Genomic DNA, 14,474 nt, shown 5'->3' on the forward strand with positions numbered 1-14,474 from the left:
AAACTCTCTCTTTTTTTAATGTTCCATATATCAAATTTATCTCCCTTCTTCTTTAAAGCAAGCAAGCAAGCAAACAAACCAACCCACAAAGAGAATTAAAATCCCTTTTGAAAAATCCCAGTCTGTTGCAAATGAACTGGGAGAAAAAGGTTTTGCCCTTACCAGGCAGAGTGGTGCAGCCATAAAGAAGAGTCAGAGAAACTCAGAAGCCAGGTGTTGGCAAGCACCCATAAGCCACTGTTTTCTCACCTCTGGAGTGGTCCCTCACAAACCTTACTTTGTGTGCCCTTTACAAGGATGCTCTGTTTTCAAGGTGGCTGGTTTGATATTCTATAGGTGGCTTAGGGAGGGTCTGAGCCAGGCTGAAGCAATTGGATGGGGTAAGAGACATGGAGGAGACTTTAGGGTGGGATGTGGGGACTTTTGAGATTTTAGAGAAAGGGAAAGCAGAAAGAGAAGCTAAAAGCCTGAGTAGCTGAAGCCCAGAAAGCAAAATGGTACAAAAATAAGGCTAGGAGAGTGCGTTTTGGTTTTCATTAAAAAATTTATTATTATTATTATTACTGTTGTTGTTGTTGTTATTATTTTTTAAGAGGGAGAGAGGCAGAGGGGTAGGGGCAGAGGGAAAGAGGGAATCTTAAGCAGGCTCGATCTCAAAACCCTGAGATCATGACCCGAGCCAAAATCATGAGTTGGACCCTTAACCAGTGGAGCCACCCAGGCACCCCTAGATGCATGTGTTTTAGAGACAACACCATACAGAACAACTTTGTGGACTTTTTGGTGCACTTGTTCAATACTTTCTTTAGAATAAAGTTATAAAAGTTGACTATCTCGGTCAAAGTTTCTGTGAAATTTTGATTCACATCACCAAATTGCACTCCAATAAGATCTTACCATTCTTACCCAGGTGGTGTGTGTTTCCCTCTGCCCCTATACCTTTTGCCAATCATTTGGGATGAGGCAGAAGGATGAGAATTTGAAGGCATGCATATCCGACATTCTTCTTTTTCTCAGTAAGAGAAAGGAAGAGATCCTGGCCCCAAGCTCAGAATGAAGGACTCAGGGGTAAGACGGGCTCAAGGAGAGTGGAGGAGGTGAGAAGGATCAAAGTGAGAAGACTCAGAGCTGCTGCTGTGGGAAAAATTAAGCCGTGAATGGGAATAGATGAGACCTGATGATGGTTTATCCAATTGTGTTTTTCTTATTTGCTTTAGGACAATCTCCTTTGCTCTGGGGGTGCCTTAATGAGGATTTCTGTTCTTAAATTTTAGAAAGAGAATAGGGTGGACAATTCAGTTTAACTACAAAAGCATTAATTTAGTGCCTGTTATGTGCTGATTACAAGGCATGCCAACAAAGGAGAACTTGGGCCCCCATCCCAAGCTATTCCCGTCCAATAGCAGATACAGACCTGTTGTTAGTCAAAATCAGAATGCTGTGTAATACAGGTCTGACAGAGAGAAGGAAAGGTTGCAGTTGTAACACCGAAGAAAGAGTAGCTTCTTTATATGGGAGAGCTTGGCAGGGGGGCCAGGTCTGAGTCCAGGTTTTTTTTTTCCCCTTAAAGATTTTATTTATCTGAGAGAGAGAGAGAGAGAGAGAGAGAGAGAGAGAGAACAAGTGGGAGGGGCAGAGGGAGAGAGAGACAGAGAGAGAATCTGAAGCAGACTCCAGGGGCCCTCAAGTCTCTGCGTTCTCAGTTCTCAACATCTATCCTTCTCCTCACTGTCTCAGAGGAATCTTCATTGTTTATTTTTGGGGAGTGTAGAGGAAGGGTGGAGAGAAGCTTTGCTCTCACTCAAGATGTTCCTCCTAAAAATTTTAATCTTGCCCAGACATCAAAGCTTGTATTTTTCCTTTTCTCCCTATCACATCCTTCCCTTGCGGCAGAAGCTGCTTGCCTCTTTAGTTGGGATAGAGCATGGGGCGTGGGGGCAGCAGGGAGCTCCTGAGAGGAAACCTGTTGGTCATTATCTCCAGAATGTTTCCTGCTGTGTTTTAGTAGTTGGTCCTGAGGCCACCACCCACATGGTAGCCCAAGAGGCTACCTGCAAGTAAGGTAGTAAATGAAAATCACTTGGGGACCCATCTTGCAAATGAGATCTCCAAGGTGGCAATTTATATTCCTCAAATGAAAATAAGCATGAGGCTATGCGGATTAAGCATGGCCTGGGTTTCACAGAACTTTTCGTTTTTCTCGAGCAGTTGGTGGGAGACTCTGACTTAGGACCCCGCTGTGGTTACATGTCCCAGTCTCTGTGCCTTGGGTCTCTGGTCACTTAGTTTTGCCTGCACTGTCAGCCCATTTCAGGGAAGGATGAATTTTGGGGGAGTTGGTGTCCTAAGAAGTGGGGCCACGTGATCGGGGACCTTACACAGAGGGAGTGTCTTGTTAGTCTGGGGTCCCAGACTCTGTTGTGTCCAGCTAACACAGAAGGGATCCCAGCCCGAGCCAGACAGCAACTTCCATTCAGCCTCGAGCCACATGCTGACTTGGTATCCTCCTTGGGCTGCTGCCCCTAATAGGTTTCAGGGGAGAGGCCAATATAACCCACAACTGGGAGAGGACCTCACCGGGCATGAGAGGAACTCATGGGAGGCAGAGGGCGAGGAGAGAGAGAATAAGGGTTGCGAGAAACTGCTGAGCAGAGAGGACAGCTGATGAAAATTACAAAGTCTGATAATCTTCCATCTTCACAACTTTTCATCTGAAGCATGAAGTGTAATCAGATGTTTGAAGAGCCTAGAGAAACAAATGAAAAAAAAAAAAAGTAAGAGCGGGAAATGGAATCTGGGGGCAGGTGCGGCATCTGTATTATTATTACAGTGAAGACAGATATTGGAACTGGCTGTGAGATTGGTTTTGGAAATCCTGTTCTGTTGCTATGGGTAAACAGGCCCTGGGGAAAAATTGCTTTTCATTTCCTGAGATAGGAAGGGTAGGAACGGGGTGGGAGGAAGTGGTCATGAATCCCTGGAGACAGCAGTATCCGAGCCCTTCTCAGCCAGGATGTTGGGTTGAAACCAGATGGCCAGTAGGTCACGACAAAGGACACCAGTGGAAGGGCACGTCCTGGGCCAGGGCTTCCCACGTCTGGTGTCAACACACCGGTGGTCAGGAATGGCGGTCGGTCAGTCTTTCTTGAGCTCCTGCTGTGTGCTGGGTGAGTGTGTTGTGGCACACAACCTAGGCCGTTCACATCGTATCCCAAGTGAATGCCATTCCTTGGAGCGTGTCCCAGTTATTTATTGTTGCATGACAAACCACCACAAAACTTAGCTTTTAAAAGCAACAATTTATGATAATTGCTCATATTCTTGTGAATTGCCGGGGCTTGGTTGGGTGGTTCTCACTGAGGGTTTTTCATCTGGTTTCAGTCAGATGTCTCTGGGACTGCAGTTCTCTGAAGGCTCAGTGGGGCTAGGCATTCGAGGTGGTTCACTCATGCGACTGGCTGTCCACTTGGGACTCAGCCAGGGGCCATGGACTTACACGTCGCTTCTCCGTGTGACTTGAGTTTCTCACAGCATGTTGACTGGGCTCTGAAGAGGGAGGGAGTGTCCTAAAAGCAAGTGTTCAAGAGGTCCCAGCATTATGATGTGGTCTTGAAGGCCTAAGAATGTCATTTCTACTGAGTTCTATTGGTCAAGTCCAGGTTCAAGAGAAGGGAATTAGACTCCACCTCTTAATGTGGGAGTGACATGCAGGAACAGGGAGGTAAGGAATTGATGGTGGACTCTGGGAGGCAAGCTACCACTCACACCACTTAGGACCACTTAGAAGAGTCCTGTGCTTGGTCCAATGCTCTGTTGTCATCATCTTGTAATCTTTAATCATTGTTAATAAGGAGCTCCTCTTTGCATTTTGCAACAGGCCTTGCAAATTAGGTAGCTTGTCCAGTATAAGCCACATTGTGAAGTATTTGAGCAGCATGGTGAGGGGTAGGCATGTGCTGGGCTCTGTGCTCTGCAGATGGGGCTCCTGCCCGTGGAGAACTTGCAGACTAGATGAGGTTAGGAGACTTACAGGAAACACTGAAGCTAGTGAATGACAATGTCTGAGCAGAAATTAGGCTGTGGTTCCCAAAGGAGGGCCAAGATGGTGTCGGGGAGGTTCTTCTTCTTCTTTTTTTTTAAAGATTTTATTTATTTACATATTTGTCAGAGAGAGAAAGAGAGAGCACAAGCAGGCAGAGAGACAGGCAGAGGCAGAGAGAGAAGTGGGTTCCCTGCTGAGCAAGGAGCCCGATGTGGGACTCGATCCCAGGACTCTAGGATCATGACCTGAGTCGAAGGCAGTGGCTTAACCAATGGAGAGACTCAGGCATCCCGGGGAGGTTTGTCTTATTTTGCTTATTATCTTGGGTTATATTTAGACTCTCAACCCATGTTGGGTAAAGCCTTCCTTCTCTTCTAGGAATTTTAGAAATGTCCATTTACTCTTCCCACTGGGCCTTGTCCCTTACCCTTATTCCTAGGACCCTTGTGCTGAAGGCTTTGCAGGGAGGGGCTTTCCATCTGAGGAGTGGCTCCTAGGGTGGGGATAAGGGAGAAAGGGAGACGCAGAGGCACATGAACCTAAAGCCCAGCTCAAGCTTAAAATCTTGAGTCACTGGAAGATGCCAGAAGGAAGCTGGGCCAAATGTGGTCAGGTTTTGGGGGAGGTGATGGAGGGAAGGGAAGAGAAGAGGGAGCTCTCTGGTCTCCTCTAGGGAACATGGTGAGTTCTCTGGTGCCCTGGACAATGCCTCCCTCCTAGTCCTCAGGCAGATGCCTCACCATTCAGCAAAGCACAGGGCATTCCTTTTTTTCTTTTTTTTTTTTTTTCCCCAGGGTAGGAAATGGCTCAGAGGCCAGGACCTAGCCCAGCCCCTAATTAGGGCACAAAGCCAGACAGCCCCCTAGGGAGGGTACCACCTCTTTACAAACACTGCCCAGTTTCCTCCAGGGGGATCTTCCTGCTGTGATGAGTGTACAAGATAACCTTCTGTGTGTACACACTAACAGGGCATCAGAGCCTAATGATTTATTTCTATCTTTGTGAGGCTGGGAGGTCTAAGGAGGGCACTGCTCCATGGGAAGGCAGTTCCAGTATTTCCCTAAAACAGAGACACATGCAACTGGCCCATCCAAGGCCTGGTCAGTCATCGTTCTTAGCTGGTCAGTTGTCTATTTGCCCTTGACCTTGGTGGGCTGCTCTATAGGATCTACATTTCCCAATCTCTTTGCCTTTTGGCTTCCAGGGAAGTTCACTCAATGCGGGGGGTGGGGTGGTTGGGGTGGTCCTTGGCAGAAGATGAGAAGGAAGGAAGGAGGGGGAAAGGTGGAGCATTTCTTTCTCTCTGCTTCCTTTGGTGTCTTCGGGAGAATCTAGATCTTTTCATGGCTCCAGCTCTTATCAGATGACCCCTCTCTCTGTGGTTGCAGTTCCCACTGGACAGGCTTTCTCATTTTCCTTTCTCCCTCTGGCCCTAGAGTGGAAGTGGCTTCCTCCCTTGCTCCTGTCTGGATTGTCTTATCATCCCTGTGTGGCTTCTTAGCTCTTCATCACTAGGTATCGATTATGTTTCCTCCAACAGATATCTCTGGTCATTTGCCTTTTACGTATCCAGGAATCCCTGGAGGCAAGGAAGGGTCCTGTGACCCTGGCTCCGGATGGAGTCAACAAACCTTAGCTCCAGGTGGTCCAAATGTTATGCACACCACTAACCGTATTCTAATTCTGAGAGCAAACTGAGAAGGCAGTTGGCCTGTTCCCACCAAGTCCAGGTCCCTAGTGCTCCTTGGAGCACCTTGCTCAGGACGAAGAGGCCCAGCCATGGCAGGGAAAGGCATAGTATGGCTGATGTGCACAGAGGCTGGGTGGGGGTGAGGTGTGCTCCGGTGACTGCTTTCCACCCTTATGAGGTCCTCTCATCTGGTGCACACTTTCACTCTTTGTGCTTTTATGCTTTGGTAGCTAGCGACTAAGAGTATGTCTGTGGGTTGAGAAATAGTGTAAAAGTGTAGCTCAGGGGCCCATGTAGATGCACAGTGTGAGGCCGACTGGCCTACATGGATGAATACGAATTAGGTTTCCATATCTGTAGGGATGTGGGTCCAGCATAGACAAACCTCGAGTGTGGCTCCCAAGGTCACTTGGTCTCTAAGACAAAGTCTTCAGGGTCACTGGTAAGACATGGGTCTAGAACAGAGTTGAGGAAGCAGTTGCTGGCTGGGCCTAAGAAAGAGACACATGGGAGCCGAACCCAAGGCAGGAGCTATGGGGACCTTTCCTTCCTTATTTGGGGTCCAGCTCCCTTCAACTGTGTTGATCACTGCAGCTCCCTCCACTGGGTACATGGCAGAAGACTGTGGCCAAGGCATTTGCCAGATGACAGTCAGGGGAGCTGTTGGTCCCTGATGGACTGGGCTTTCCATTAAAAAAAAGCCTGACCCTATCTATTTTGGTTCTTCCTCATTAGCAAGTAGGATTTGGGAGAGAAAACCAACAAGCAAAGGGGCAAGAATCAGGAAAACCGGTGCAGAAGCTGGACGGAGAAAGAGAGAGAGAGAGAGAGAGAGAGAAGTTGCCCCATGATGACCTTCAGCTTCTCTCGCCTGCATCCCCCTTGTGGGGAGAGCACAATCTCAGGCCAGCCCTGAAGGCTGTACCAAGAAGCCTGGCCTGGGCCCAGGGGTCAGGGTCAGGGGTCAGGCTGGACCACAGTAGGACCTTCTCCATGCAGGCCTTCTCTCCTTCTGAAGCCTGGAGGCCAACCTCTGGCAATGCCCCCTCTCCCTTCTTTTTCTGGGCCTGCAACCTTGTCTCAATAATCTGTGTGGGGCCCTGCTTTATTCTCCCTGGCCTCTTCCCCACTAGATCCAGAGCCCTACTCTGGTAGGGCTGGGGTCTGTGGAGGGAACTTCACGATGCTGCGTGCCTGCTTAGATTTCAGAATACTCCTCTGGAATTGCCCATTGCTGTGGCCCATCTGCTGGTCGGGACACCCTGTTACCAAATGCGGGAAGATCCGCCGCTCCCCTCCCCCGCTGCCCACGGTTGCCGGGCTGCCACCTGCTGTGTGTTTCCACACCCTTGCACACTGCATTCTGCCTGTCACTCTGGATGGCTGCCCAGCAGCTGCAGCTGAGACTGTCCTGCCAGCACCTTCCGCAGCCCGATGGGTGGTCCTGTCCGGTCCTGGCCCTCCCAGCTGGCCTCATGTGCTGCGTGTACTGAGCTGCATCTGGCTGAACACATGGCTCGAGTAGCCTGGATGGGCCCGGCCACCTTGACCTCTAGAGAGATAGGCATCCTCCCTCAGGACTTCTTGGAGAGGGTCAGGTGTGGAACCCAACAGTATAAGACAATAATGGTCACGACAGCTCATGTTTACTGAGGACTTACGAAGTGACAAGCTCAGTGATTTACCTACTGGATGTATACCTCGCAACTACCCTATAAAATAAGGGTTATTATGTCCCCATTCCACAGATGAAGAAACCAAGGCTGCATGATACGAATGAATCCATGTGAAGGTCCCACAGGACATAATTTATGAAGTGAGGATTAGGCACTTTTCCTTTTTGGTTCTGCTTTCTGGGCATCAGGAAGAAAAAAATAAGAGAGGACGTTTTTAGCCTGTAGGTAATTAAGACCCAAAAAACAGAAGGGAGGAGGATGGACTGGACAAGTCTATGCTGAGGACAGGTGGGCAAATGAATAGACCATCCCTCCTTGTCCAGATGAAGGTGGCAAGGTGACACGGAATCAGGAAATTTCCTTCGAAAGGTATGGTTTGTAAATAATTGCCTGCCATGTTTTTGGAAGACTTTGGCCCCTGGTGGGGGAGAATCTATACTTGCACTGGCTTCTGCCACCAGCTTCTGCTCCTCTTAGGAACACAAGATCCCCTATGTCCTACTGCACTCTACAGGCTGTGATGGGATCCAGCAACAGGGTTGTAGCTGCAAAATGGATCAGGCTTTGTGGGCTCCCGTGGTTAGTCTTGGGGTCCTACCATCATCCCAACTGCCCAAATTGTCGTTTTCAGATAGTCCAAATCATTCAAGAGGAAATTCTGCCTTTTGGTGTTGCCAAAGAGGGAGCCGTTTTGAAGGGGACCCTGTGGTGGAGAATCCCACTGTGAGGGTGCCATGAGGGTCCATGGAGCCCAGGCATGATCCGAGTTACACAGGTGCGCCCCACATGGTAGGCCATGTGTGCGGCTGCCTGAGCTCTGGAACCTGCGGGGTCCTCTGTGCTTGGAGTAGTCTGGATCTGCTGACTTGGCAAAAATGGGAGTGGGGGTTGGTCCCCATCTGGAGGGGAGAGGGAAGGAGCCGCCTGTGGCCGGGCCGTGGAGGGGTCTGCCAGCTTTGCCCACAGCCCTGAGCTCCCCCTTCTTTTCCCTCAACCACAAGAACAGCGTAATTCTCCTCACGTTACAAGTAAACATCTGGCAGCATCTGCCATGCTCAAAATAAACCAAGAACTAATAGGAGGCTTTTGTAACCACAACAGGTCTGGATAGGGAAGGAAGGGGTGGTTCACTGTGTGTAAGCCAAAGCTGGCTACTTGCGGAGCCTTGACTCCTTTGTTTCTTGATGGGTGGCTAATTAGTCGTTCAGTGCACAAGCTCCTAGAGGGGCCTGCTGCTACAGTTTGCCATGGCTTTCGGGGCAGTTCCCAAGGACATCACATGAACCTTGTGGGGCCAGATGGTCCATGGCACAGTAGGGACTGGGAATGATGATCAGTCCTGAGGAGTTAGCTGCCCCTTGCTGCACGTCCGGGGTCAAATTACCCAAGGACCTGGGAAGAGGGAGAGAACAGTGTGGCAAACCAGTGTGGTCACTGCAGGGAAAAGGGCCATCTTTCGGAAGCAGAGCATACCTGGGTCAACCCTCCGAAGCTGGTAACGCATCTTGGAAGACACAACAATATACACAGTGACTCCTCAAGTCTGATCGACAAGCTGGAAACAGCCCGGGTCTGGCTGGCAGCATCTGACAGCTCTGACGGGGCTCTGGGATGAAACTGGCCATATTCGAAGGGCATCAAATCCATTCCTCCTAGCCCGCTAAATGTAAGCAACAGACAGAAAAGCAAATTAATATCACAAATGTCACCAACTTTCACGGTCTGGTAAGAGAAAGGCTTCCAGCCAGGGATGGGCTCACAAGACTTCAGAATTCTGAGGACTACTATCCTTCATCACCCTCATCAAACAGCCGGAAGTGGTGTAGGGCTCATTGAAGAAGAGTGAGCAGGAGCACACGGGGAAGGTCTGGGTGCCTGAATGCTCAGAGATCAGGCAGCTGGCTGTAACTTCAGAAAAGGGTTTTATGCTAAAGGTTACAAACTGGCTGCCAGCTGGCTGAATCCAGCTTGTAGACATGTATTTGAAGGCCCACAAATGTCTTTATTTTTGAATTTGAATGAGAGGCCAAAATGTGCAAATCAGGAGAATCACACACATACCAAACAAACAAACAAACAAAAAATACAAAAAAACAAAACAAAATCCCTCATAGTCCCTTGAAATACCTATGCGCCCAGGCCTAAGTTCTCCAGATGGCACCAGGCAGCACAACTCCCTTCCCTCCCTGCTGGCTTCTACAGTCATTTGTGATTTCAACTCTAGTATTAAGCCATCAAGCACGTTTATGGATCAGGGAGTTAGTAGGGCTGACTTTCCAAAAGTCCAATTTAAATGAAGGTTATATAACAAAATGGGAGAGAGATTTCCCTCCTACTTTAGGTGAAAAGATTGAGCTACTCCTTTAATCCACTGAAACAATTACCTAATTAAAATCATTTTTTTTATTAAGCAACATCACAACATGCAAGAAAAGTTTAAAAGTTAAAAAAAAATGCTAATTGGATTGTCCTCCTTGCAAAATTTTTCATCGTGTGCATTCCTTTCAGTCTTTTTTTTACATACATTTTTCCATAGTTTCATACGTGGGTGTGCTTTTTTCATTGACCACTGTAGTTTACATATTTTACCCCATTGCTTTCTAATCCGCATTTTTTGTTATTCTAAATAATGTTTCGAGGAACATCCACCTGCATTTGGATCCTTTCGTATTTTGAAGTATTTGCTCAGAATATAGTTTCAGAAGTAGCATGAATGGGATCTCTCTCTCTCTCTCTCTAGATATATATATAAAATAGCTTGCAAATTAAAGAGTTAACCTGGAAATTCCTAACCCACAAGTACCTTATATGAGTCTCTTCATCTCAGCAAATCATTGGAGAGGTTGTAGGGAAAAAAAGTTCATTTCAGCATCTGTGATAGCATTGTGGGTAATTAAAAAAAAAAATTCAGCATGTGAAGTCCATTCCGGGAATAGCACTATCTTGAGACCCAAGTCAAATAGTACTAAATGTGCTAAGCAGAGGCCCGTGTTTAAAGAAGAAACTCATTTGCTCTTAATAGCTGCAAAATGCCACATAGCTCGACGATGGAGTCAGAAGACTCCGCAGATCATCAAAGCCCGGTTCACAACGATAGGGGAGGCCAAGCTACAAGACAAACTGTCTTTCCCCATTAAAGCATCTTTGTGCCCTAAGTACAAGAGTCATTTCTTAGAACAATGGCTGCCTTTAAAATTTTTTATTGATGGGAGAAAAAAAAAAAAGCTAAACAGGACCAGAACATTTAAAGGTATTTTATATCCTATAAACAACCTAAAGAGGGGTGTAAACAAGGTGATATGTCATAAAATGAAATGTGATACAGATAACCTTACCACTATCTTCTGCAGGAGTTCAGACGACTAACGGCGCCTTAGATCTCCGAGTCGTGGAAAGCAAGCACACTGTATTTTATTTTCATTTTGCCTACACGTCTGTGTCCAAGGAATTCAGGAGACTGACCTGACAGAAGGGCAGGACGAAAGGAGAGTCTCTTCTCCCGACTGGCCTCCTCCGTGCAGAAGAGCCTCAGGGTGCTCCAGGGGCTTCTGGGAAATGGCGCCCAGGTTTTGTTCCCACGCCAAGCCGGTCGGCAGCACCTCTCAGGGCGGGATTATGGAGCACTTGAGCAAGTCCCACCTCCTGTGGAAAGGCAGCCTGTCTTCGGTGAGGAGAAATCGTGCCTCCCTAATCTACTAGAGTCCTTTGAAGGGCCAAGTAAGTGTATGGAGAAGGGGGAAACAGTAGACACACTCTGTTTACACTTTTGCGAAGCTTCTGACAGCCTCCACCCCAGAGCCTGTTGAGTCGCCATGGGACGGGAGGAATGTCTGGGGACCGTAAGGAACTGGCTTAGAGATAAGAAATAAGGAGTAAGGATAAATAAGCCTCTCTCTGAATGGAAAAGTGTTAATGGTAGGGCTTCTTGGGGGGGTGGGGGGACTGATGCTCCTGAGGGTCCCAGTTAACCCGGTTAACTTGCCTCTAGTGACTTGAGATGGGACCGTCAGGTGCTCTGCTTTCCCGAAGCCACATGTGCGCATCAGCCTCCTTGCCCTATCCTCACAGCTCCTCCCTCGCCTCGTTGAGTTTGTGACAGCTCTAGTGACATTTTTGTGACATCTCTAGTGACATCGTGAGGTCCTGAAAGGCAGGGGCATGTCTGATAATTCAGTATTCATGGTAGTGATTAGCACTTAAGAAACATTTTGTGGCCTGAGCCCTCGAGAGGGTGGGGGGGTGCTGTACATTGAAATTGCCTGGCTTGCCAGTGATGTCCTCCCCCTGGAGAAATCTCAGCCAGAAGCTGTAAGTAATCTGCAGGAGACTCGGGAGACTGATGAGTGGTCTGATGTTCAGCACGGGCAAGGGCCAGTTGAGGAAGGCATTAGATGAAAAATAACTCAAATTACACTTTGTTTTTATGATACATCTTTTGTTTTTATTATACATACATAATTGTTTTTATTATACATTATACATTTTATTATATATACATATATGTATATTATATATGTATATGATATATAATACGTGTATATGCACAGATTATACATTATACATTTTATTATACATCGCACAGAGAATACATATAGATATATGTTGGTGTCTATATCGGTTTTGAGAAGAGTAGTATAAACCGTACTTTTGAGGGTGACAGAAGCTCTCAGTGACAGCCCAAGGAAGAGTTTTGGGTCCCTATAATCCAGTGCTGCTTAACCTATTTTCATGATTGCCCCCTCCCTTGCCAAGTCCTTTTGTGGATACTTTTATCCTAATTGCACCACCTCATGAAATTTTAGTAGCTTGAATATATTGTGTATCTGTTTATATACTGTGGACCTTTGGAGGACCCCTAGTCAGTGGGATTTCTAAGATTTTTTCATGTCCCGGGAGCCCAGTTTGGTCTCCCTGGGGATGATCACAGCCCTCATAAGAATGCAGGCTGTCGAGGACTCCCTGACAGTTATGGACCTCACATCAAGGTCCCTCTGGCTTCAGGTGGGTTTGTCCAGTGGAGAGCTCCACAGGAGCTGGGGATGGGGCAGAGGGGTGGGGAGGAGAGTAACACAAGAGAACACATTCATCTGGCTCCCTCCTTCTGAGGTCACTCTGCCTGGCTGTGTCCTTTCGTCACTTGACTCCTAGGTTCTCTGGGTTCTGGTAACAGATTATATTCCCTTCCCTTGGGAGGGGTTCGTAATGGCTCTACTGCTACTGGCCCCGAGTTATGGCACTTTCCCTTGGGGTTCCCCTGTATCTACATGTTTATAAATCTATCTTATGTTCAGTGTGCTTTCTTGTTCCTGTTGGGACCCTGGATGAGAGACGGGGAGGTCTTATCACTATACCTCAGAAGAAGACCCTGGAGCTGGGAGGAGGCCAGCAGAGGTAGGTGAGTGTTGGAGGGTGGGGGATGAGGTCGGATGGGGCAGGAGGACAAGGGATTACAGTCCTAAAAAAGGAGGCTGAGATGGGCCTTGTTCTGATTTATGGAGTGGGGTAAGAGAATGAACTCTTGGACATGGTCATTGGGTCTAGAACTTGAGAGGTAATTTTAGGAAATAGTGTGGTCGCTGTCTTTCCCATAGTTGGGATTTATCTCGCCCTTTCTCCACCTGATGGTGTAGCACTGGCCTGGATTCACAAAGAAGTTACCAGGGGAAATGAAAGTCCTGTATGATAGGCCTCAAAGGCACCCTTAAAAAATGTCGAGCTCTTTGGGGAACACCCTCAGTCTTACGGAATGAGCCAGAGAGGCAGACCTTGTTTCCTTAAATTGCCTTGTGGGTTTTCTATCAAAGGCAGGTGTATATGGGTCTGGGAATCACTGATCTGGGTTCTGGGGGACCCTGTGCTCCCCCGTGAGACAGTGGGGAGAGGGGCAGGAACACAGGTTTTCAGAGGCTAACATCCTGGCTCTTTATCTTCTGGGCCATCCCCTGCTTCAGAGCTGCCACGGGGATTAGATGAGAAAGTGCACGTAAAGGCAGCCTGGCCCTCTTCCTAGTAGACTGAGTAGTCTCATGCTTCAAGTCTACCAAGTCCTTTGCGGGCTCTGCCCCTGGGAGCAGGGGGCAACCAAGCTTTACATGCTTGGGCTCCAGACGCCAGAGAGTAAAAGCAGGAAGCCGCCGTTGTCATGGATGGCGGGCGGGTGGGCACATTATCCTGAGGCCTCCTAATCCCATTTTCTGCTTTCATGTTAATCCTCTTCCTCCTGTCTGCCACACACTCAACTCCCAGGGCACTGACCCGGAGAGCCCAGCTCCACCTCCTCCCAGCAACAGCAGTGCTCCCCATGGGGGGTGCTGGAGGTGGGGCGTGGGGACAGCCTGGCTGTGCCTCAGTCCTCCCCAGCCCACCTGGATAGTCTTCCCGGCCAGGTCACAGGTGAACACTGAGGGCTCAGCTCACTCATAGCAACGACAGATCAACCGTACTTCCTGAGCACTTACTGTTTGCTGACACTGACGGAGACCTTTACTTACATGATTTCATTTGGTTTCCATAACACTCCTGTGAAGCACGTATTATTTATCTGAAATTTGCTGATGAGGAGACGGAGGCTTGGGGAGTTGTCACAGCCCAGATGACACAGAGAGCAAAAACTCACGACACATTCCTCCAGAGCCTCTTGGGGGATCAGTCCCACTTGACCCCTCTCCTGTTGCTTCCTACTTGCCCACCCCTGGGAAGGACCTACCTCTGGCTTCCCTCTTCTGGAAATGTCACCTGAGGCTTCAGTTGGGTGAGTGTATTTCTCTCAGGCACGAGGCCCCGGGGATCAATGGCTACACAGCAGAGCGGAAAGAACATAGACTTTGGGGAGAGGGGGTGTGGTTCTGGCTTCCGCAGGAAGGGGACAAGATGTACCCAGGAACTGAACGTTTTCCAGGGAGACAGGTGGCTACATGGTAAATGGCCATCTAGGGGGAGGGATGATTTTGCCTCAGGCTTCTTACTGTCCCCTTCCTTTTCAGGGCACTCTGTCAGGACTCCATTCCCAGCTGCGAATCCCTTTTCTCTACTCGGCAGGACTGAAACTGGCCATTTTTGCCTCCAG

At 48.4% G+C, this 14,474-nt stretch overlaps 1 long non-coding RNA gene across 1 annotated transcript; it reads right to left on the minus strand.

The window, feature by feature from the left end:
* Window positions 1-528: 528 nt before the first annotated feature.
* Window positions 529-10,943, minus strand: LOC308349489. Its single transcript, XR_013967451.1, has 3 exons — window positions 10,744-10,943; window positions 8,882-9,068; window positions 529-2,746 (listed from the first exon to the last, which is right to left on the minus strand). It is a non-coding gene; the product is annotated as an uncharacterized lncRNA (long non-coding RNA).
* Window positions 10,944-14,474: the final 3,531 nt, after the last annotated feature.

The sequence above is a fragment of the Martes martes genome (genome assembly GCF_963455335.1).
Source record: "Martes martes genome assembly, chromosome: 9".
NCBI lineage: Eukaryota > Metazoa > Chordata > Mammalia > Carnivora > Mustelidae > Martes > Martes martes.